Here is a 25,791-nt window from a genome sequence, read left to right on the forward strand (position 1 = left end):
AGATGGCCGCCCACCCAGAGTCTGGTTCTGCCCGAGGTTTCTGCCTGTTAAAAGGAAGTTTTTCCTCGTCACTGTCGCCAAGTGCTTGCTCATGGGGGAATTGTTGGTTTCTTTGTAGATAAAAGAGCTTGGTCTGTACCAGCTCTATATGGAAAGTGTCCTGAGACAACTTCTGTTGTGATTTGGCGCTATACAAATAAAATTGAATTGAATTTAATTGAATAAGAACATCTCGTGCTGAATAGGTTCTCAGTCTGTGTGTCCTTGTTCATGTACCATGATTTCAGTTTCTTTTTTTCTTAGAGACACCTATATCTCACTACAATTATTACTTTCAATAGCCAATGCGCTTCAAATAATAAAACTATTGTAAAATTCAATCCACAAGAACAATAAATCATGTCAAACAGGTTCTCAACAATTTGTTTGCAACCTTGCCTTCAGTGTCCATCTTTCATGAGCTATGATTATGTGCAATAGAGAGCCAGTGAAAGAAAAGGCCTGGAACTGCATAAAAGAGACAACTAGAGTTAACAATACTGAATTTAATAGACCATAATACTGAGACTTGTTACCTTGAAATTACATGACTACATTACATCTGGTTGCAGTGTGGGCTATTCCTTTGTGAAAGTGAGGTCCTACATGGAGATGTGTTGTGGCCTAAAGCCCCAATCAGTCCATGAGGTTTTTTTTTTTTTTACAAGGTCAGCCATTTAACCTCCTGACTACCAGGAAAAAAAAACATTGTCCAATCACAATTGTTTTTTAAATTCCCCAATCTTTGTAAGGTAATTAAATTACTGAAAACATTTTTTATGACACTTTTTAAACACTTAGATACTATGCTTAAATACAGTTAAAATAATTCAGACAATGTTTTAATGTGTTGTTAAGAGACTTCACATTTGGTATCAGTGAAAAGCACTAAATGTTCTCTGTAGATAGCAAAAGGAGTTGATTCAGTAGTATGCTGTGGGTGGGAGATATTTAGGTTTACAAATGTTCTCCATGGAGGACAAATTTGATAAACTGGTAGTCAGGAGGATATAGATCAACACTTGCTTCTTGGATACCACTGTTCCCTCGCTGACCTTTTTTCCTCTCTTGGTGTTGATATCAATGAAACACCTGAATGTGTAGTAACAGAGAAAGCATATTTTATGTATTAAAAAAGTAAAATTGTCTTGCTTCCTCCTCAAGTCCAAAGTCATCTCCAGGTTGTTGTGACCATACCAGAGGGGCAACTGTTCAACTTCCCCTCTGTATGTTTGTATATAGACTCGCCACCATCCTAGATGGGGCATTTTATTTCATATAAACCAGTCGTATCCAGGCTATACTGAAGGATTAAATCACCTATCAAGGCTTTGCGAGACAATAATCTGAGATTTATAAAGCCAACAGTCTTGTTGGGGTGGCAGTATGCAGGTAAGTCCCTTATGTCAAACTTGACTTACACCTATACACCTATCTTTATTCCTAGATTGAGTGTGCTAATGAGTGTGCTCATTCTGGTAGGGTTAAGGCTGTCTGCTTTCAGCAGGCCAGAGGGAAGGCCAGTTATTGACAAAACTGAATCACTGCTCACTACAATGTCAAGCCAGCCATCATTACCCCTCCTGGTAAGGGACTAGAGACAATTGACTGAAACTATCAGGGGTACCCATGAGATCAAAAGTAACCTTAGTGGAGATGAGCTGTTCTAAATGACAGATGTGTCTCTCTTGAAGAGACATCCTATCTGCAACAACAGAACAGTCAGCACAAACCATCATAAAACACTGAACAAGTTTGCGTTAGCTATGGATGATTAGGCAAAGTTAGTAGGCTAGGCTAAGAGCTAAACTAACAGGGCAGCTACAAAGGATACACCGCTAAGATCAAGAGAGAGTAATAATGACGAAGAGTGAAGATTAGAAAATGATGAGAATAACGCAGACATCAAGGAATGAGAGCAAACAGCACTTGCTGATCTCACAGAGTTTGTGATGTGCGTCATAGGAAACCAGCGCTGGAGGAGGATGTTGATAGTTTGTGCTGGTATTAAGTGAAAGTAAGAAAATTTAAAATTATTTATACACACAGTGGTGTGCATTATGGGCCGCTTGTTATACACAGTATTTACGTCACAATTGTAATACACTAAGTAGATTATTATTATTATTTTATGTCGCTCATGTCACCAATCTGCACTGTGGTCTAACAGGGAGCACCACGGTGCTGAGAGCCAGTGTTGAACAGACACACTTTAGGGGTTGGCCCTTTGGTGTCAGTAACAGACGAGGTGTTATGAACATGCTGGAAAGCAGGACTCAGATGCAGAGAGAAAGTCTCACAGTTTATTAACAAAAGTGCCAACGGAAAATATCAACAGCCGGACGGCGTAATTGGAAACGGAGATGTAGTCTCTGCTGGAGGACACTCGACAGCTTCTAAAGAAGAGAACACAAAACTCCGTTAACGGGAAAGCGCACAGGCAAAAAGGAAAACAGGTGCTGGAGGGAAACTCAACAGACACCGTCACAGTCACCAGTCTCCACCGGAGATTCACTTGGGCTGACTTGGGCTGATCCGCAAGGCCAGTGATGTTGTGGGAATGGAGTGTGACTCTCTGACTGAAGAGTACTTTAAATGAGAGACTGAACCCACCAAAATGCATGACTGAACACCACAGGAAATCATTCCTGCCTGTGTCCATCAAACTGTACAGCTCCTCCCTTTGAATGGCCCTTGGACTTTTTTCACTCCCTGTCAGATCATTCATATCTATACTGCAATTCACTACTGACTTAACATAATAATCATGCGCAATAATCAACAGTGTAATATCAAATGTCATACATTTATTCTCTCGTGCATTTATGTATTTTTTTACACTGATATGTAACTTATTTTTGTAAATACATGTAAATCTCTGGGCTGCACTGTGGTGCAGCAGGTAGTGCGCGTGCCGCACAGCAACAATTGTGAATTCCTGGGTTGGGCCTTTCTGTGTGAAGTTTGCATGTTCTTCATGTGCATGTGTGGGTTCTCTCCGGGTACTCCGGCTTCCTCCCACAGACCAAAAACATGCTCATTAGGTTAATTGGTGACTGTAAAATTGCCCTTAGGTGTGAGTGTGAATGGTTGTGTGTTTGTGCCCTGCGATCGACTGGCGACTGGTCCAGGGTGTACCCCGCCTCTCGCCTGTTGACGGCTGGGATAGGCTCCAGCACCCCCCGCAACCCCAAAAGGGATACGCGGTATAGAAAATGGATGTATGTAAATCTCTCTATCTTTTCTATTCTTTTAAGGAGCACCTGTAACAAAAATAATTTCCCCTCGGAGATCAATAAAGTATTTCTGATTCTGAATCTGTTTCATGGACACACTGTGTTTTTTAACAGTGAGGACCACACAAGAATCTAAACAGACTCAAGTGGCATTGCAGGTATGTTTTATGTGCTGTTTTATGCTGGAGTCCAAAGAAAGAAAGAAAAATTTGAGTTGTTCAGATAATACCACCACTTAACACTTTGCTTCGGGTTAAACTACTGTAAATCCAATGGTAGTCAGTCTGGTACAGGCTGAGTGTGGGCTGAGTGTGGCTGAGTTTTGTATGCAGGAAACATGCTGGACATAGTTGCATCTCCCAAAATCAGTCTTTATTATACACTTTCCATTAAAATAAAGAAAAGACATCCATGAAACTGCTTATTTGGATCACACGTGAATTTTGGCTTACATTCTTTCTGACCAAGGAGGCCCTAGATCGTGTCATCTGTGTGGACCATGGAGCCTGTTCATCTCTTGGAGATGGAATGCCTGCATTCAGCTGGACTTGGTGGGCCCAAATTTCTCAGGATAAAGGAAATTGCTTCTCTCTTGACTCTGACAGTCATGCTTAAAATTGTATTCCTATTGTTTTAGTCCCTGGCTGGTCTTGATTTTAAGTCATTTTTTCCTAGCACTGCTTCACCAGGCTTGATTTTCTGTTTATGTGAGATGTCACATGTCATCATCTGACTCAAAAAAACAAACAAACAAAAAAAAAAACTATTGGCTTGCACTGACTTGGATTCCTCAATATACTTGCTCCCTACCACATCACAATCATGTTTCCTTCAGCCACTCTTTTGTTTTTATTGACTGTACTGTATGCATGAAAGGCGTGGACAACAAAATGTGCCTCAACTGGGAATCTTTCAGGAGCTCTCCAAAATGGATCACACAAATTACTGAAGCTATTATGACTTTTTTTTTTTAACACTACTTTAATAAGCTATTCAGCCCATATGGTTGTTTTCATTTTACTCTTATCCCCCAAATAGACCAGGGTTCAGAATAGTCAACCTGCTTTTTAAAATGTCAGTACAATTCAATTCAATTCAATTTTTTTTTGTTTGTTTGTTTGTTTTTTAATGTACAGCACTTTGGAAACCTTGAGTTTATTTAAACTGTGCTTTATAAATAAAGATGGATTGGATTGGATTGGATTGGATTGGATTGGAATTCAATATTCCTTTATTCGTCCCTCGAGGGGAATTTCCGAATTTCACAGCAGCATCAATAAGAGAATAGAATATTAAAAGACAAAGTGCATGCAGTTAACACAAAGTATATTCAGTTCAGTTATTGCACAGAATGTTATGCAGATTATTGTACCGCCTACTTGGAGCAGTTTCTATTGTAAAGTCTGATGGCTGCAGGAAGGAAAGACCTGATGCTTCCTCAAACCTGCAGAAGTAGCTGTTCTGTAGCTCAGTAGCTCATCTGCCCACTTTGAATCCCCGGCTGCCTGAGAGTTTGGCTTCTGGTGGCCTGAAATGGTTTTCAGGCCTCTCCATACTCCTCTGGTGTTGTTCTCCTGCAGCTGTTCCTCCATTCTCCTCCTGTATTTGTCCTTCCCCTCCCTGATTTTCCTTCTGAGCTCCCTCTGAACAGTTTTCAGCTCCTCTTTGTTTCCTGACTTGACCATGGTATCCTATTGCAGAGACTGGAGCACTTCATTGGCATTAAGGGAACTGCGCTAAGCTGGATTAAATCCTACTTTTCAGATCGCTCTCAGTTTATACATGTTAATGACGACTTCTCTGTGCTCGCTAAAGTCAGCTATGGAGTTCCGCAGGGTTCTGTGCTTGGACCAATTCTATTCACCTTATATATGCTTCCTTTAGAGAAGATTATCAGGAAGCACTCAATAAATTTTCATTGCTATGCAGATGATACCCAGCTATACTTACCAATGAAGCCAGAAGAAACCAGTCAGTTAACTAGACTACAAGCATGTCTTCATGACATAAAGACCTGGATGACCTGCAATTTTCTGATGCTAAACTCAGACAAAACTGATGTTACAGTAGTAGGCTCTAAACATCTTAGAAACTCACTTTCTGCCTCTGCCTCTGGCCTCTGCCTCTGGCCTCCAGCACCACTTTAAAGAATCTTTGATTAGGATATTTCCTTTCACTCCCATGTAAAACAAATTTCAAGGACTGCCTTTTTTCACCTATGTAACATTGCAAAAATACGGCATATTTTGTCTCAAAATGATGCAGAAAAACTAATTTGTAACTTCCAGGCTGGATTATTGCAAGTTCTTACTATCAGGCTGCCCAAATTTGTTGCTGAATATTCTCCAGTTGATCTAGAATGCTAAAGCATGTGTTCTGACAAAAATGAGGAAGAGAGATCATATTTGTCCAATATTAGCCACTCTGCACTTGCTCCCTGTAGTTTCAAATATAATTTAAAATTCTCCTCCTAACTTACAGAGCCATAAATGTCCAGACACCTTCTTATCTTAAAGAGCTCATAGTTCCTTATTACCCCTGTAGCAGAACCGGCCTTTAACTGACCCCTTCTTTCCCTCCTTTTCTGGTGATACTCAAGGGAAATGGAGGTGTAAACCCGCCAACTGATTGAATTATAGACCATCTGGTTTACCTATAATGCAATCTGATTTCGAAGAGAGACAAGATGTCTGGACAAGAGACATCTCCTCCATGTTTTCTTTTCAGGGAAGCCAGGGACACATACACCTCAACATCAAAGATGGCCTTCTCCTCACCTTCTCCTCACTATGTTTCTCATGGCAATGCTAATTCTCTCCTGATAGCCCAAGAGAGATCAAGACAATAAAACCGTCTGGAGAGACAAACGCCAGGCTCCAGAGGAACGTCCACAAACATCAGCAAATGCTGATGGGTCGTAAACCGGACATCCATTGAAGCAACTTGTGTATGCTTGTGTGATTTTCTTCAACACTCCAAGATAACCAGATTTTATGTGAAACTTAACTTTTCATGTTTTCAACTTACAGGACTCGTTGTACGCATAATATTGATGTTTTCCCAGTATCTCTGACCTGAAGTATGACCAAGTTGTGATTTTAACGGTTTTATAAAAGTTTGTCTGAATTGTGACCACAAAACCATACTGCCATCCAGAGTTTCCTAACCATCAGATTGAATATGCTTGACTTGGCACATTTATTGATAAGTAACTGTAATTGTGATAATCATTTTTGGCAAATATAGCCTACCTTCTTTATTCCTGTATCTTTATTTGTGCATTAGTTATACATTGAATCATTATACATGTTGGGATGAAACTGTACCATGATTACCATTTAATGTTGTCACCCAACCATAGTAAGTGTCTAATGCATGCTGTGAACAATATTGAAATGTCATTGAAATTTTGTCATTGAAATTATATGTGATTGACCATAGTGAGAAGCAGATGAGCCCCTCGTATGAATCGTTGATTAGTTCAGCTCCTTGAGGCAATCGCGCATCACAGACCATCTCACGTGATTCGATGGCCTGCCCTTTCGACACGCCCCGGAGCGACCTTTAAAAAACTGCGTGTAGTGCGCGTTAGTCAGTTAGTTAGTTAGTGAGTTTTGTTTTTGTAGTTCTTTGTTTTCTTTTCCACGTCTAGTTACTCTCAGCTGAGTTCTTTTCCTTACTTCTTTGTCTTAAGTTTTGCACAGTCGTTTTGCTCCTTAAGTTTTCGTCGTCGAGCTACTCCAAGCCATTCCGAGTATCGTAAATTATCTTCAGAAGACGTATTCTTATAATTTGCCGTAAGCTTCAAAGTTAACTTTCTCTTTAGCCAAACGTTTTGTTTTTAACATCAGTAAATCTAGGCAAGTAATACTAATTTTGTAGCCTTCTTCGACCGGCCATCAAAGAGACTCTTAATTTGTACTATCAGTCTAAATTAATCCGTCACGGACTCAACCGAACCAAACCCTGCGGCAAGCTGTTGATCCTTGGTCCGGTTCACAACCATCCGGAGCAGTCCCTCATCTGTAACCGACACCGCCGAATCAGTTCCAGAGACGCCCCGTTCAGCACCAGCTCGTCATCTTGGGGGCCTGGGCCTTCCACCAGAACGCCAAGCAGATCGAGCCACGGACGAACATCTGGAACGTCTTCGAGCCAGTTCGGAGCAGAGCACAACGGGACGCCAGCAACCAAGTAGGCACGCTAAGCGGGTTTGAATAAGAGTTGGTCCGTGAGGTTAAGAGTAGGTCAATTCGTCCAAATTCTCTCCATTAATCGTTCATTCCCTTAACTCTGCGTTCGCGTCCCCATTATTCCCTTTCGACTGCCTCTTACTATCGTCAATTTATTTACCATTGTTTTGCCATAAGTTTCTTGTGTGTTCTGTCATATCACCTCCCATCTTCTGTGTTATTATTCATGGTACATTACCCATTATCCACAATTCTGCTTAATAAATGATATTTTGATTTAAGTCCTGGTTAGACGGTGTCCTTTTGAACTGAATATCTACGATCCCTGTATCCAGAATTTACACTTCAGGTTATGAGACTGATTTACAGTTAGTCCATTCGTTAGTATTTATCAGCGTTATAGCAGTTAATTTCTGCAGTCCTTCTTAGCTGAGGAAGGTGGTGCCCCGACATTTTATCAACGAATGCAACATCAAATTAAGGTAATACACACTACACCCCACTCGAACACTGCGTCCCCAGAATGCAGGCCTACTTATAGTTCCTAAAGTCTCCAAAAGCAGAACAGGAGCCAGAGCATTTAGCTATCAAGCTCCTCTCCTCTGGAACCATCCTCCAGTCTTTGTCCGGGAGGCAGACACTGTCTCTACATTTAAGAGTAGGCTTAAAACTTTCCTTTTTGAGAAAGCTTATAGTTAGGGTTGGCTCAGACTTGTCCTGGACCAGCCCCTAGTTATGTTGCTATAGCATTAGACTGTTGGGGGACCTCCAAAGATACACCAAGCTCCTCTGTCCTTCTCTCCCTCTCCATCTGCACATTTTCATGTCCTACCACGGCATATTACTAATTTGGCTCCTTCCCCGGAGTTTCTGTGCTTTGTCGTCTCGCAGGTTCCCATGGATAGTGGCATGGAAAGTGCCCTGAGACAACTTTTGTTGTGATTTGGCGCTATCCAAATAAAATTGAATTGAATTGAATTGATTTGACAGATTGGACTCCAGCTCCTTCCACCTAGCTATATATGTTTCATTCAACCAGTATCACAGGGGAGCTATTTGTGCAGCACTAATAATAATTCCTTGGTTTTCACTCACCTCTATAGGCAAGTTTCTTAAGAGGTAAAGTAGTCGGGGGAGCACATTCATTTTAACTGCACTTATCCTAGAACTAAGACTCAGGATGGGGACCAGATTCCAGCTGTGTAAATCAGCTTTTATACTTGAGGATATTGGCTCATAGTTTGCCCGGAAGAGCCCTGAGAGGTCCCCATTCAGATGTATCCCCAAATATTTAATATTTTAATTTTCCCAGTTTATCTTAAATTTATTTCGTAAAGTTGCAGGGGTTGCATAATTCAGTGTCATCACCCGAGTTTTTAAAACGTTGACTTTGTAGCCAGATAACTTCCCTAAATCAATCAAAAATAGACGTTACGTTTAGATTTGACAGAAGAGGGCAATACATACTTAAAACCCTTTCTTTTCAGCCTCAAGTGATCCACTTGGTTCATGTGCGTCTCCTGAAGTAAGGGAATCTGGGCTTTTTCTTTCTTTAGTTTAGACATTATCTTACTCATCTTAATCACATTCAAGACCACATTTACATTAAAAGAAATGATTTTCATCGGCTCATTTTGCATGAAGTCGTATTAACTGATCACACAGCGTAACCCAGACAGTAGCAGGCAAACCACCCTTAGAAACACAACAAATGAAGTAAGTAAAGAGTGAATAGAAAAATTTGGTGTATGACTGAAGCATGAATGCTCCTGACCACACTTTCAGGAGTGAGTCACTTCCACTGCTTCCCTTAGCCCTTGAAAGATACCCCTATTCACTCCCTGAGTTAGGGAGCCTTCCACTGTGATGGCACCCTCAGTAAAGAAAATCCCCACCCATTTTAAATCGACAAAAAGTATATTTCACCATGTCGTCCATATCATACACATAACATTATATCAGTTCTCTTCCCGTCTGGAGTCCCCGGCTCGCCAGATCCACTGTCGCTTCCTCCACCATGTTGTAGGTTATCGCTCCTTCTTCATAAAACACCTTCAGGCGAGCTGGATAGAGGATCCAGAACCGCAAATTCTTGTCTTTCAGGATCCTCTGCACCTCTGCATACTCCTTCCTCATGGCCATGATCTCCGGAGGATAGTTGTGGTTGAGGTTTATCGTTTTGTTATTCTACATGAAGCCTTTCTTCTGCCATGCCAGCCTAAACACTTCTTTAACCGTGAAGCACAGGAACTTTACCAGGATCGATATAGTGTTGTTGATGAAGGGATGTTTAGTTTCTCCCGAAGTAGCTTCTCCACAAAATGGATCAAAGATTGTGATCCTGATTCCGCTACCTCCAGGACCCTGTACAGTGTGAGCGTCTCCCTCCTCGAGTAGGCCTCCAACGATGTCAGTTTTGATTGAAGCTTTTCCTTCATTATTATCATCTCAGATAATATCTCATCTGTATTTTGGAGCTTATCTTCATGTCCAGCGACCCTGGTTTCCACTTTGTTGAGCCTCATGTTGGTTTTGTCCAGCTCTCCTCTGATGTCCCGTGGTTGTATTTTCGTGTCTTTTCAAAATTCTTTCACCTCTTTCCCAATGCCTCTCCATTCTTCCAGTATCAACATCAAGCTTACCGGTTTGTCCTCATTCGTGTACTTCACTGGTTAAGTAATTCACTTTGGGCCGTTTTAATAAATTCTTGTCCAGAGCTTTCTTCCTAAGTTGCCATCCCCTCTAGACCCAGGTCTTGACAATCTTATCACTTCATTTTAGCTGTAGAATCATAATACAGCCTCTCTCACATTTTTCATCTACCTAACATAAGTTCTCCTTCTGCTGAAAGAAAGGGATCCCTCAGTTGTTAATAACTAAAGACCGATCTCTAAAATTAGGTGTTTTAGCCAAAGTCCTTGAAAGAACGCAGTACAATAACTACCTGCTACTACTATTAAAATTATGAGTGACAATTTTGAGGTGCTGGACTGCAAAAAAATATTATGCAACTCTTTTTATTGACTGTCAAAAGCTTTTGAAACAACATTGGTGGATAGCCTATACAATGTTGACTACAATGTTGACATGCTGTAAGCTGGTTTTCAAATAACTTGCCAGCTAGAACACAATGGGCTCTATTTTCATCCCCGCTGCTGGCGGGGTGCAGGGTGCACACCCTGCGCAGTGGTATTTTCGTGCAGCGCAGGCAGGCGCACAGTGCACTTGGTATTTTGGTAAACCGGGGCGCACAGAGGTACGCCAGGATGGGCGTTGCAGCGCAGTAGGGGGAGGTGTTGGCATAATCAGCCGGCGGATTTGGATTTTGGGTCCATTTCGGTCCACGCTGGCGGCGTAAAAGTGTGCTGAAAGCTCACCATCCCAGACCTGGTTAAATCTGTGCGCCAACGGCACACCGCTGGGCAAGTGGATTTTCGGAAACCGGCGGAGCCCACTTCACCAATACCTTACTGGCAGGTTTCCACAGTGTCTGGCATTTCACTGCGATCAATAATTGGCAACATTCAATGCAACTATCTGAGTCAGCACATACAGTCAGACCTAAATTTATATATTTTGATCAGTATCTCATCTGACCACATCACAAGCACATTTGGCACGCATAATGGTCACTCAACCTGACCGAATGCACTCAGGTGAGACAGGGATGTCTGGTGATCTGTGACACAAATTGCCCCTTGATAAACATGTATGCCAATTTCCCCGGGTCGGCACATGACTAATCCTGGCAAATTCTAGCATCCCTACAGTCTTTCAGGGGACACCCCTCTGGATTGGTGGCTGCTAGGTGAAAACGGCTATCCACTGAAAACGTGGTTGATGACGCCATACATCACACCTTCAACAAGACGGCAGCGTGGTTTTAACGGTGTTTTCAGCAGTGCTCAGTCAGTCATCGAACGCACATTTGGGGTTCTCAAAATTTCAATTCAATTCAATTCAATTTATTTGTATAGCGCCAAATCACAACAGTTGTCCCAGGACACTTTCCATATAGAGCTGGTACAGACCAAGCTCTTTTATCTACAGAGAACCAACAATTCCCCCATGAGCAAGCACTTGGCGACAGTGGCGAGGAAAAACTTCCTTTTAACAGGCAGAAACCTCGGGCAGAACCAGACTCTGGGTGGGCGGCCATCTGCCTTGACCGGTTGGGTGAGAGAGGGAGAGCAAGAGAGGGAGAGTGAGACAGACAGACAGACAGATGCGTTTTAGACGTCTGGACCAGACAGATGGTTCATTAACATACAGCCCTCAGAGTGTCGGTGCATTCTTTGTGGCATGTTGCGTTTTACACAACATGGCTGTACGACGTGGATGTCACTATGAACTCATGGAGGACACATTAAGGGACTTAAGACAGAGAGAGGCCGAACTGCATATGCCGTGTCAACTGGGAGAGCAGCAGAGCGCACAGGAGAGGAGGGAGCGCCTCGCCACCCAGCTTTGTCATTAAGTGGGTATTTGCAATTACATCAGTTCAAAAAACATCTGATGATCAATAACTTTCCACACTAAACAGATAGACAGTATTGAAATAAATTTCGCGAGGCGGTAGATACGGCCACTGCGAGCCTGGACCTCCCAGACCAGAACGTCAGTCTCCTCCTGGGAGAAGTTTAGGTGTCAGACAGTGTCCTGCATGGTCTCAGTCATCCTCGAAACTTGCCATGCGCCTAGCCAGCGCCGTTCTTAAAGGTGAGGCGAGGAGCTGGTGTGATTGGTGAAGATTGAACTCGGCTGTGTCAAACCCACAACCCATCCACGCCTTCTCCCCTCCCTCCTTCTGAGGTGCGCCGCTGGGTGGGACTGAGTCGAGAAGGGGGAGGAGTTGCGCCAGCGGCACAGTGCACGAGAATACCAATGTCTGCGCTGCCACACCCCATCAGCGTATCAGACCTGAGTTTGCGCCGCACCGACGGCTGAATCGAAAATAGAGCCCATTGTATCTAGTTGTTGGGTCTTCCCTTTCCTTCCTTCCGTACTCAGGCCACTGCTGTTCTCCACATACGTTGATGATCTTTGTGAAAATTTGTCAAATGCAAATGTATGGAATTCTGTCTCCCTCTGATGTTGTTCGGTCCCATTTAACTCAATGCAACAAATGCAGGCAAATCCAAATTTATGATATTTTCAGTTGTATCTAGTTGTTGGGTCTTCCCTTTCCTTCCTTCCATACTCAGGCCACTGCTGTTCTCCACATACGTTGATGATCTTTGTGAAAATTTGTCAAATGTAAATGTATAGAATTCTGTCTCCCTGTGATGTTGTTCGGTCCCATTTAACTCAATGCAACAAATGCAGGCAAATCCAAATTTATGATATTTTCAAATGGCAAAAAGTTAACATCTAATCTTCCTGAGATCTCAAATGCTCAAGGAATTGAAATTGACATTACATACATTCACAAAACACAAAATTGCACTGCTCTCTCACACTACAGTATTCTACAGATGTGGGTTTGTGATGACAAGGACCTGAAATTGTCGAAGCTGATTACTGTGGGGGACTTTAAGTGACTTTTCAGGCAGGTCACTCTTCAAGAAAAGATTTGAATTTCAATAAGACTTTTGCCTGGTTAAATAAAGGACATCTAATGTACTGTAGATGCTAATTGGCTATCTTGACTGCAAAGTGATGTCAGCAGTGCACTTTTCCCCAAATGACATTTCTTTGATTGTGTGTTCAACAAGCTGACACTGACATTACTGCTCTATGCAAGGCTTGACTGACTGTCGAAATAAGGTTTCTGCTTTACCTAACGTTATTCCATTGAATCAATACAAAACAATGGTTCACAGAGCAGATATGTATATAATCTACAGTTGACCTTAGCTGAAGATGAAGATGATGAAGAATATGACGAAGAGTAGTAGTAGTGATGGTGGCGCGTGTGGGCACAGCGGCTCCTCTCTGTCCCGATAATGTGGTGTCTACATGTTTGTCTTCACCGGTGTGTTCGAGTGATTTTATGTTTTCATCGCGCTTGTTTGTCCCAATGCACACATACAGCCATGGGACTCTTTTTGACATCGGCAACACAGCAATCTGCAAATGAAATCCAGCACGCTAAGGAGTTACTTGACCTTGGCCTACTCTGGCGGCCTGTTTCAACACCGATCCCCACTACTGCAGCGCACCCACAGAGGAAGCACTGCAGGCAGTGCGAGACAAGGCGGAAGTGGGGAAAGCACGGGGGTATCTGGGCCAGGCTATCTATCTTACTCGCTTTTTATGGAAACATGGCTCAATAACAGCATACCGGACTCCGCCATCCAGCTGGACCGGCTAACATGCTACTGAGCAGACATACCCGCGGTGGTGGGGTCTGTGTTTATATCAGGGATGCTTGGTGTCAAGACGCTGCGGTGATTTGTTTATGATCATCAAGTGCCGGCCTCTGTTAATGTCCTGTACATATAGCAGCATTGACAATAAAGTTGACTTGACTTGACTTGACTCATTCAGCTACAGGCTGAGTCATCCCACTGCACCACAGAGTGACAGAATTTATTTTATTTTATTTAATATTAGAAATAAGTATCTACATTTGCTCCTTCTAACTCTTAAGTATATTATCTTTCTTGTTTTTCATTTTTATTCAGGGGCTTTTTGTAACAAAAGAGTTTCCATTTCCATTTGATAACCATTGTTCAAACTACTACAATAATGTCTGTCGTGTGGGCTAGCAGATACCGGATGTGACTGATAGCTAGACCAGTAGGGGGTTGGCCTTATGTAAATAAGATGCAATGAGCAGCACTGTGTTACCTGGCTCCCCTAGGTGAGAATCTTTCAGGCTGGATTTCTCACTAAACTACTCTGTGGATTGCCTACATTCAAATGGCCACATCTTCTTCAAATATTTTCAGATTTCCATGTGTTAGACATCGTTGGAAAGCTTAGAAACTACACTTTCAGAATCTGTAAATAACTCAAAATGCCCCCGGAGACTTGTTGCTGGTTTTCTCGTGGCTCTTTTTTTAAAATAATCCACAGAGAGCATTTCACAGACTGGGAGCAGCTGTGCAAAAGGCGCGGTTGCCCACAGTTCAAAGCCTTGTCCTCTGAGGCTGGAGGAGGTTGGCCTGTCCAGAGCGAAGATGGCGTGAGGAGGATTGGGGGGTGAGGAGTTCTTAAATGTAGGGGGAAGCAGTGCCATGGAGGCACTGGTGGGTCAGCAGGGAAATTTTGAATTCAATCCTGTCCTGAACAGGAAGCCAGTGGAGAGACTTAAGGACAGGTGTAATTTGGTCATATATTCGCACCCTCATCAGGATCCTGGCCGCACAGTTCTGAATGTACTGCAACTGCTTGATGTTCTTGCTGGGGATCCTGATGAGGAGTGCATTGCAGTAGTCCAGCCTGGAGGAGACAAAGGCATGGACAAGTTTTTTGGCATTGGAGAGAGTGAGTGAGGGGCAGAGTTTTGCAATATTCCTGAGGTGGAAGAAGGCGGTCTTGTAAAGGTGCTTGATGTGGACCTCAAATGTCAGATGAGGGTCCATTCTGACACTGAGGTTAGTGTCTGAAGATGAAAGGTGGATGTCATGACCAGAGAAGGTGATGCTGGTGACAGTGGATGACCAGGGCTGGTGTGGGGTGCCAATGAGGATGGCTTCTGTTTTTGAGCTGTTGAGTTGCAGGAAGTTAGCCATCAGCCATGTCTTTATCTCCTCCAGGCAGGTGGAAAGTGTGGATAGGGCTACAGAGGGGGTTGGATTTATTCTGATGTAGAGGTGGGTGTCATCAGCATAGCAATGGAAAGATATTCCATGCTGGCTGATGACATGACCGAGGGGTAGCATGTACAGAGTGAAGAGGAAGGGGTCAGGGACTGATCCTTGAGGGACACCACAGGTGACAGAGTGCATGTCTGATTTAGCACCTTCCAGGGACACATATTCCATTCTGTCTGTGAGATAGGATGTGAACCAGGCCAGAGTAGAGTCAGAGAGTCTGATGGTGGAGTGAAGACAGTGTAGAAGGATGTGGTGGTCTACGGTGTCGAATGCTGCAGAGGTCGAGAAGGATGAGCAGTGATGGAGAGCCAGCATCAACCGTCATCAGTAGGTCATTGGTGACCCTCTCCAAAGCATCAAAGAATTTGATAATTAAGAAATGTTAGCAAGCTGACATGCCAAACTAAGATGGTGAAAATGGTAGACATTATCTGCTAAACATCATCATTTTAGCATTGTCTCTGTGATTATGTTAGCTTGCTAATGTTTGGATAGTTCAAAGTACAGCCTCACAGTAGTGATGTGCGGATCAATACTGAAATATCGATACCTTCAGTACCAGATCTGTATGCTCTAAAATCGATTCTCACATCGAAATATCGATACTTTTGATACTTCAGTCATTTGAGGTAATGTATATCAACAACAGGAACACAGTGGAAAGTAACTAAACTATTGAGATTTTGTCTAAATGACACGCGATTGGTGGGAACTACTTTTTCTTCTGCCTGGGTAAGTGCGTAATGGGGAAGCGCAGCGGCACGCTGTTCAGTCAGTCAGTCACTCAGTCTCAGGCTGTAGACACGATGGCTCAGTGGAAACGCAGTCATGTGTGGAGTTATTTCAGCTCCACCGACAGCCATCGCGGTTTGCGATATCTGTGGAAAAACAGTCAGGAGTTGTGTCAACACAACAAACCTTGTGAAAAACCTCAGGTTAAACCACAACACAGAATACGAGGCATTTCTGGTGAGGCGGACAGAGGAGGAGAGCACAGTGTCAGGTGCTGCTGCTAGGGCAAGACAGACGTCTCTGGCGGAGTCCTTCGGTGCTGCAGGCAGGCACTATCCAGGTACAGAGGGAGAAAATGTGGAGCTTTAAGTGGCGCTAAGCACTGTTGCTGTTGGAGTTGTTCATATTAATAAATATGGTTATGAAATAAGTAACAAAATAAATACATGCTTCAACAAATAACTGTATGAGTTCAGCTTGGAGTAATAACATGTTTATCACTGAGATAATCTCACATATGCAAAAAAGCCTAGATTTATTCAGGTAAGATTTCCTAAAGAATTGATCATTTAAAGTGAATTACATAGACTAGATGTCATTAAATTATACAGAGCAATTGCAACAAAACAGCCATGGTGAACTTAGAAAAATATATACCAGAAAAAATAAAAAAAAATAATATTTTATCTGAAAAATATCTGTTAATATTCACAGTCTAATTTGCTTTAACTGTTCAATGAATATTTTAAAATGTAGGTATTGACAAACTTGTGCAATTATTGTGGCATTTATTTATTTATTCAATTAAATTTTTCACTGGCAATTTCTATTTGAGTCACCCAGTATTGTAAAACAGCAAGTTTTTTGTATCCCCTTATTGTAGGCTATTTGGAGAGACTACATACATAGTTGAATCTAAATATGATTAAGCATTAAGTGCAGAATAGCCCCATCATTTGCATAAAGTATTGGTATCGGATCGGTATCGCCGATACCAGCCTGAATTTTACTCAGTATTGGATTGGAAAGGAAATTGGTGGTATCCAACATCACTACCTTACAGAGCCGTGCAACACTATAGACTCTTCAGCAGTCAATAAAAACAGCATTTCTGTTCAAAGGAGCAAGTCGGAGTGGCAGAGAGAGTATGACAAGACTATGTTGTTCTGATGGAATATCTGCTGTGCAGATGTACAAAATATTCAATTTATTAAGACAACAAGTAAATGTGGAGAATGCAGCAAGAACTCCAATTGCAGTGGAGCTGAAAGGGACAGTTGTCAAAGTTTGACAGCCGAGATTCTTGATATTCCATTTGATCCCACCCTTGCTTTTGATCAATATAATAAGAAATCTCCAAGACTGCCTTTTTCACCTACAGCAACGTAAACTTAAACTTAAATTAGGTCTTTTCTGTCCACTGCTGATGCAGACATCTTAATTGACACCTTTATTTCACCCAGGCTTATGTTGTCAAGCTTGTGCTAAAAGTCTCTGAATGGCTCAGAATGCTGTTGCTTGAAACTTTGACCATATTACATCGACCGGAATAACCTCCATGATGACATGACATCTTACTCAGTTGATGCCATTCAGTCCAAACTTAGAACTCATATTTTTGCATCAACTCTCAGTTAGTTGCTGATTCTTTGATTGCTTCAGAACATCTAACTATTACAATCATCCTTCCAGCAGGCTGATTTCAGTGAGTGTATTAAGCCGAGTTCTTATTGTCCATCTTTGCCCTGCCAACAAGAATACGGTGAACTTTTTGAAAACCACTGCATTTCTAACTTTTTCTTTTATTGCTCCATAAGCATCAATGTTCAAGCTCCCGCTCTCTCTCTCTCTCTCTAGTTCCTCCTCCTTATCCTTTCTTTTCACTCAGACTTGTCTGTGCTGGACCATCAGCTGTTCCTCCCTGAGATTCAGCCTCTCATCTTTTTCCTCTCCTTGTTTGCATGTCATCCTTCTCTCTCCCTCTCTGTCTCTATTTCTTTTTTTCCAGTCTGTGTCAATAGTGTGCTTGAGCTTTGCCTCATGCGTGTTTGTATAGTCTGCTTTCCAAGTCTCCATGGTGGAAAGCAGGTTGTGTGTCTGTCTGACAACATCTGCAGGTGTTCAAAGACAGACCACAACAGAGGGTGCTGTACGTTGTACAGATTGTAAAGCCCCTTGAGACAATTTTGTGTTTGTAACATTCTCATACAACAGAGAAATTAGAAATAATGGCCCGTCTCCAATATAAAATCTTTTCCATATAACTACCTGATTCTCTCCACTGTTTTTTTATGGGAATCAGAGTCCCTTGAGCTTAATGAAAGCTCTGTCTGTCTTGTCTGACCAGCTAAACTTCACTTTGGTAAAAGTTAGCTTAGTCGTACGGCAGCAATTTTGCTATAGTCCCGGATAAATCTCCGCTAGGAGTTCGCGAATCCCAGAAATCGCTGCAACTCCTTTTGGGTCTCTGGGACGGGCCACTGCTCCACCGCTCTCACCTTCTCCGGGTAGGCTCTCAGGTTTCCCTCCTGAATATTAAAACCAAGAAATGAAACCACACATGGACATGGAACTCACATTTCTCTGCTTTCATGAATAGCTTGTTGTCCAGCGGGCGAGTGAGCACCTGCTGGACTTGAGTCTCAGGTTCCTTGGCTGAACAGGAGAAAATCAGGATGTCATCCAGATATACAAAGACACATCTGTTAATAAAGTCTCTGAGAATGTCATTAATGAGAGCCTGAAAAACGGCTGGGGCATTGGTGAGGCCAAAAGGCATTACCAGATACTCGAAGTGGCCTAAAGGAGTGTTGAACACTGTCTTCCACTCGTCCCCCTCCTTTATCTGCACCAGGTGGTAGGAATTCCTAAGATCCAGCTTCGTGAAAACAGCAGCTTCCTGGAGAGACTCAAGGGCAGAATACATTAATGACAGAGGATATTTACTCTTAGCAATGATTTAATTAAGCCCACGGAAGTCAATACAAGGTCGGAGTGTCTTATCTTTCTTTGCAACAAAGAAGAATCCTGCCCCCAGAGGTGAGGAGGAGGACCTGATGATACCTGCTGCCAAGGAGTCTGTGAGGTATTGTTCCATTGCCTCCTTCTCAGGGCATGACAGGTTGTATAGGTTGTATAGCCGACTAGAGGGGAAGGGGGGCCCAGGAGGTAGAGACAGAGCATGCCTCTTGCGAAATACCTCCCGGAGGTCATGATAATTAACGGGAATGCAAGAGAGATCTGGAGGTTCGGGGATTGCTGTGACAGGACTGGAAACTTTGCCAGACGGTGGAATGGCAGAACGGGCACAGAGTGAATGGCAGTGAGAACTCCGGCCCAGAATCTTTCCCTGGAACCAGTCAATGTGAGGGTTGTGGAGTTGCAGCCATGGATGTACAAGAACCAGTGGAGAGCGAAGAGTCTGTCTTATTAGAAAGGATATCTCCTTGTGGTGGTTCTGGAAATCTGCATCCGGACAGGAGTGGTGCAGTGCGTTACCTCAGAGAGAATCTTGCCATTGAGCGCACACACCCTAATCGACTTCTCCAGTGTCTCCAACTTGCACCCAGCTTGCTTCGTTGTCCATTCATCCAGCAGGTTGTCCTCCACTCCGAAATCTATCAGGGCGAGTAGAGAAAAAAACCTCCTCTCCCACAGTTAATGAAGCTTTAACATGGAATCTTCGTGGTTCGGCTGAACAGGGATTTTGAGAGATACTGCTCGTCAGCGCCCCCATGCTTACTGACGAGCCTCGTCTTTTGGCCACAGTGGACACTGGGCAGGAAGTAGCCCATCTGGCCGCAGTAGATAGTAGATACACTCACATTCACTCACCTGAGAGACAGTTCCACTTGACTGGATGACTCAGGGGGTGATGAATGGTTGTAACTGAGCTGATAGGAGGAATGGGCAGATCTCTCCAACCATCTCTCCCTGAGGCGGTTGTCAATCTTGATTGTGAGGTTGATCAGGGTCTGTAAGTCTGTCGGCTCATCTTGGGAGTCTAGTTCAATTTTAAACTGTCCAATGAGCCCCTGGATGAACGCACTGCGTAAGGTGGTGTCATTCCACCCCGTGTCTGTGGCCAGCACCTGGAAATTCACAGCATAATCGCCAGCAGGGTGGGAGCCCTGTCTGAGAGTCAGTAGTCGACTGGAAGCATTGCCCGATTGATTAAACACCAGTCTAAGGCTGAATCCCATTTCACCCCTTGGCCCTCCCCCTTGGCCCTACCCCTCCGTTTTGCGCGTTCATGTGGAGGGGTAGGGGCGTCCCAATTCCCATTATGACGGAGGGGTAGGGGGAAGTGGTAGGGCTATGTACCCCTCCAAATGGAGATTTTTCCGAGGCACACTCCAAATGGAGGGGTACGACAGAATGCCTTGCAAGACCGACAAGATGGCTGCTTCCGCAATTAAAGAAGGCCACAAATGTAAGTATTTTCTCCATGAATAAAGTTTTAAAATGTACAAAAAACACTTTATTGTCTATTTTAAAGTTGTTTCAATGTGTAGTTGTCATTTTCCTCGTAAAAAATCCCCTGAAAAAAAACGATAGTAGTCGAAGCTTCAGTTACGTGGTTACCGTTGCCAGGCTGAATGGCACTAGCGGTGCTCTGTGGGCAGCCCTGATGATAATCTACAGTGATAACGTTATCAATAATAACTTCGGCAACCTCGCTGCTGGTATTCAGTTACATTGATAGCGTTATGGGATACAACATGCAGGAATGTCATACACAAATCGAATGTGACGGTAGCATTAGCCTGTAACTCCATTGAAGTTGTGTACGAATTGCGCCAATCCGTGCTAACATGTTATATGCATGTTGTAACCCAAGTAACGTTAATATCACTGGTTTATATGAGATCAGAGATCATGAGATCACAGTTATCCACGTGTGTTATCTATGCAGGGACTCCAGAAGAAACCAGACGCCTCATAAAATTCAAGGCTGAAAATGAGCAGCATTTTCTCAAATCCAAAGCTGCTGCCAAACAACTTTGGGAGTGAGTAATTTTTTTTAGCTTGCTTGACAGCATACATACTTATGTTGTTTTATTTTTTTCTTGCTTTTCATTGTTTTTACATTACTCCTCATATGTGTTGTGATACAGGACGTTTATCAAAGAGCTTGGGTTTGAGGGTAAAATCACCTGCCAACAAGCATTGAAAAAATGGGAAAATCTTAAAAAGATATCTAAGGTAAGCAAGAAGCACTTTAATTGAAATTTAAGGTGATGCCTAAACTGTAATCTTTTAAAGTAATCTGTAATCTCTCAGTTAGTGCTGCAATGATGAACTTCATATTTATAATTTATAACATTGTTTTGTTTTTTTGAGAACTCCCAGGATGGGTTCAGGAACTGATGCCGGGGAAACCACAGCCTCTACCTGGCAGTTTTTTGAGGACATGCATGAGGTGCTGGGAGCCAGGCCGTCTATGGACCCTCCCATTGTGGTTGCCTCATATGATGATCCTGTCACACTGCTTATGGTAAAGATACAGCCACATCATGTATTGTTATTGATTACTGATCTATATTGTTGATTATAACCCAGCATTTTAAGAAATATATTTTCTACGTAGTTATGTATTGTAGATACATACATATGGCCATATGACCTACTTCAGGAATATAATACCTTCTCATTTGTTTTGTTCTTAGGAGACTTTCGAGCCCACTCCTTCCACCTCAGCCACAGCTTCTTCTGAGGCAGCCGCATCTGAAGCCCCTACCACTGCCGCTGCTACTGTGGACATGCCCCCAACCCCTTCACCCAAAAAAAAGAAGAGGAAGCTAAACCACATCTTGGATTTTCTGGCACAGGAGAGTGAGAAGGAGCAGAAGAGACACGAGGAAAGTGAGAGGAAAACAGAGCATTTTTTAAGCCTGTTTGAGAAACTCGTTGACAAAATTTAACAGTTTCTTTTATGCAATATGGTCCCTTATCACACTAGTTCCTGTGTGTATGTTTGCACTGTTCGATGTTTACATCTGAAAAGTTGTTCTCAGGACCAATTTAAGAAATAATTTGCTGTGCTGTGCTGTGTGTGTATTCTAATGTCTACCTCAAAGGCACAGCTGGCTGTTGTTGTTTTTTGTTTTAATATAGTTCTTAAATGTTTTTTAGACAAGTGCATAAATGCATCTGAATGTGATGCCATTTAAAGTGCAATATTGTTTTCTACTACAAGTTTGTGAGCCAGCTAAACATTAACAACACCTGAAACAGATATTAGCATGAAAATAGATTTATTCAGAAAAAAACATTGACACATGCCTGATGTATGATAACAAAAAAAAACCTATATATATTGTCCATTTCTGGATCAGTCAGATATTCAAACACACATCCCTGAGGCAGCATAACAAAAAAACTATATACATTGTCCATTTCTGGATCAGTCAGCATCCTCATGGGGCCTGCACATTACCTGAGATCAGAGCAGCCAGGTGGTCTCTTGTTGCATTGCCAGACCTCTCACTAGCAGTCAGGGGTTCCCGAGGAGGTTGGGGGTCTAGCATATCCTGTGCAGCATCTTCATCTGGCTCCAGCACGTCCCCATTGTCCAGACACACATTGTGCAGAAAGGCACAGGACGCAATAACCTGAGGTGCAAATGTTGGTTTTACCTCCAAGGCTTTGAAAAGTGTACACCTCCACCTGGTCTTCATCATTCCAAAAGCCCTTTCAATTATGCTGCGGCCTTTGGAGTGATGATAATTGAAGCGCCCCTGTAATGGTCCATTAACTGGCTCCTTGTACGGTGTCATCAGGCAGACTGGTGTGTCCAAACTCAGATAGCCACCATCTCCTAGAAGAATGTAGCCTTTGGGAGGGTACCGTCTTGCTCTGTAAAAGCTGCTGTTCTTCATTACACGCGTGTCATGAACTGACCCCGGGTAACCAACAAAAATGTCTAGGAATCTTCCACTGGAATCACATATTGCCTGCATGTTTACTGAATAGAATCCCTTGTAATTTAAATAGTCTATTCAGTACCGTGCTGGTGGTTTTATCCTAATGTGGCTTCCATCTATTGCACCCACAACATTGTTGAATGCAGGGGTCCCTGATAGGTGGGCAAATCCTTGTCCAACTGCATGAAGCATGAAGCACCTATCTGGGGGAAAGAGATGACACGCTTCAGGTTGATCCATATATCATTTGCTATTTTGTGGATGATGCGGTGGACTGTGGATTTGGGCACATTAAAAACACGAGATACAACGCAATAAGACAGTCCATGAGCCAGCCCGAAAACATAGATGAGCACTTCTAGCTGACTTCCCCAGCCATGGTCCTGCTCACTCTGCAGTAGCCTCTGCAGACTGTTCATTGCTCTTCTGCTGAGGTGAAGGTCCTGCTTCAACTCTGCCTCCACATTAAACCACAACCGCAGGACAGGCATGTTGTGGTTAAGTTTGCAGTATGTTGTAGGGTGACCAGTCTGGAAACAGAAATATGTTCATATCATTAGTCTCAGTTAGAAGGATTTAACTATAGTTTTATATGGGGGACATTTGGCTTTTCCCCAGCCCAAAAATCTGACGCATTAATAGCATTTACAATGCAGTCATGCTACATATTATCAGATCTGCACACTGATCAGTGAGCAAACGGTAGAATGCAAAGTAACAAATGCTATCGCTAGGTTACCAAGCTTTTGAGCACAACCTACTAATGTTACCGATGTTAGCATGCTAACGTTGGCATGCTAACGTCGGTAGCAACACAGTTATTTTTATTGCACAAAAACGTTCTCCATTAAATTCTACATACCATAAAACGAACCACCAGCATTCCCAGGCGTCGAAGGCGTCTCTTGTTTCTTTTATTCCTCCGACTAGCAGCAGACAACCGTAAAAAAAATCCAAATAGCCCACGCAACAGAGATTACCACAGCGCCAGACGGCATGATTCCCCGAGATCTCTGGCAAACGCTTGTCGCATCTGCCTATGTAAGAGGCAGCGGCGACTACTGATGACGTACGCGTTTGTCGAAGGGGTGTCCCAATTCGGAGGGGTTGACTTTCGGCCCCACCCCTTGGCACTCCGTTTCAAGGGGCAAGGGACAAGGGGTAGGGCTAAGGGGTAGGGGTAGAAAAGAGAAATGGGATTCAACCTAAGTTGCTTCTTCAAAATCAGATAAAAAAAGGTAAGTGTGCTTACGCTAACATTAGCGCTAAATGCCTCAGCCCAGGCCATGAGCCCAGCGCTTTGGACCTTGGCCTGGTTAGAAGAAAAGGAACTGGGACGCTGCTTAAAAACTAAACTGCACTGAAGTAGGTGATTACTTGCAGCTGCAGGTGGTGGAACAAACGAGTGGAACAAACAATTCTGGGCACAGAGTGCGCACCACGCGCAGTGGTATTTTTGTACAGCGCAGGTGGGCGCGCAGCGCACTTGGTATTTTGGTAAACCAAGGTGCACAGAGGTACGCCAGGATGGGCGTTGCGGCGCAGTAGGGGGAGGTGTTGGCATAATCAGCTGGCGGATTTGGATTTTCGGTCCATTTCGGTCCACGCCGGTGGCGTAAAAGTGCATGCATACACACACACACATAGACATTCTCACCACACCTCACAGTAGCAGGGGTAACGAGACATGGCAAGGCACTGAGGATTGAGGAAAATGCCACCTTTGGGGTCGTCCACACCGAGAGGAGTCATCAGGGACTGTGAGCACAGGGGGCGCCAGCCACCCGGGCCCACCTGACCCTGACAGACCGGCGGACCCCCACACCAAGGTAGGGAGTCCCCCCATCAGCCGGGCCAAAGGGGCCCGAGGACAGTACCCCCGGCAACAGATCAGACACATCTCTCAGTGTGGAGGACCCCCCGAGGAAACCACTGAAAACATGGTTGATGAGGCCATGTATCACACCTTCAACAAGACAGCAGTGTGGTTTTAACAGTGTTTTCAGTAGTGCTCGGTCAGTCATCGAACGCACATTTGGGGTTCTCAAAATGCGTTTTAGACGTCTTGACCGGACAGGTGGTTCATTAACATACAGCCCTCAGAGTGTCAGTGCATTCTTCGTGGCATGTTGTGTTTTACACCAGCAGTCCCCAACCACCGGGCCACAGACCGGTACCGGTCCGTGGGCCACTTGGTGCCGGGCCACACAGAGACTGAACAAAAAATATTTTATTGATCATCAGAGTCTGAAAGAAGTTTTATTTTAAAACCAGGTGCATCCGCCTGTGCCTCTGTACACATGTCAAACCGCTCGTCTCGGTCACGTGATGCGGTAGTAAAAAAGTAAGCCCACAAGCAAAAATGAGTAAAAAACAAACGTGTTTGGAGAGCTTCTTTGGAAGCGGAAAAGGCCAAATGATGAGACAGAAGAAGAAGACCCTACAACTGCCAAGAGAAAGAAAGCTGCATTTAAGAGACAATATCAGCAGTCCTACCTAAAATACGGGTTTATCGCTTCAGGTGATCCTCACACACCGAGCCTCGCAAATGAGGCAGTGAAGCCTTCTTGTTGAAGAGAAACAGGCACAGGACTCCCACTAATTCCAACTACATTCAGGGTAATACTGAGTTGTATTTTTGATAATTAGTTTTTATTCGTTTCTATGTCGGTCCGGCAAATTATTGCTTTACGTGAAACCCGTCCGTGACGTAAAAAAGGTTGGGGACCGCTGTTTTACACAACGTGGCTGTACGACGTGGATGTCACTATGAACTCACGGAGGACACATTAAGGGACTTAAGACGGAGAGAGGCCGAACTGCATGTGCCGTGTCAACTGGGAGAGCAGAAGAGCGCATGGGAGAGGAGGGAGCGCCTCGCCACCCAGCTTTGTCATTAAGT

At 43.5% G+C, this 25,791-nt stretch overlaps 1 protein-coding gene and 1 pseudogene across 1 annotated transcript in view; both read right to left on the bottom strand.

Moving 5' to 3' along the window:
* ppp1r35 (protein phosphatase 1, regulatory subunit 35) overlaps nt 1-25,791 on the bottom strand; it is a 372,490-nt gene that overhangs the window by 336,496 nt on the left and 10,203 nt on the right. The gene's annotated exons all lie outside the window — the stretch shown is intronic.
* Nucleotides 22,383-23,671, bottom strand: LOC139343081 (putative nuclease HARBI1; annotated as a pseudogene).

Source organism: Chaetodon trifascialis, chromosome 15 (genome assembly GCF_039877785.1).
Source record: "Chaetodon trifascialis isolate fChaTrf1 chromosome 15, fChaTrf1.hap1, whole genome shotgun sequence".
Classification (NCBI taxonomy): Eukaryota; Metazoa; Chordata; class Actinopteri; order Chaetodontiformes; family Chaetodontidae; genus Chaetodon; species Chaetodon trifascialis.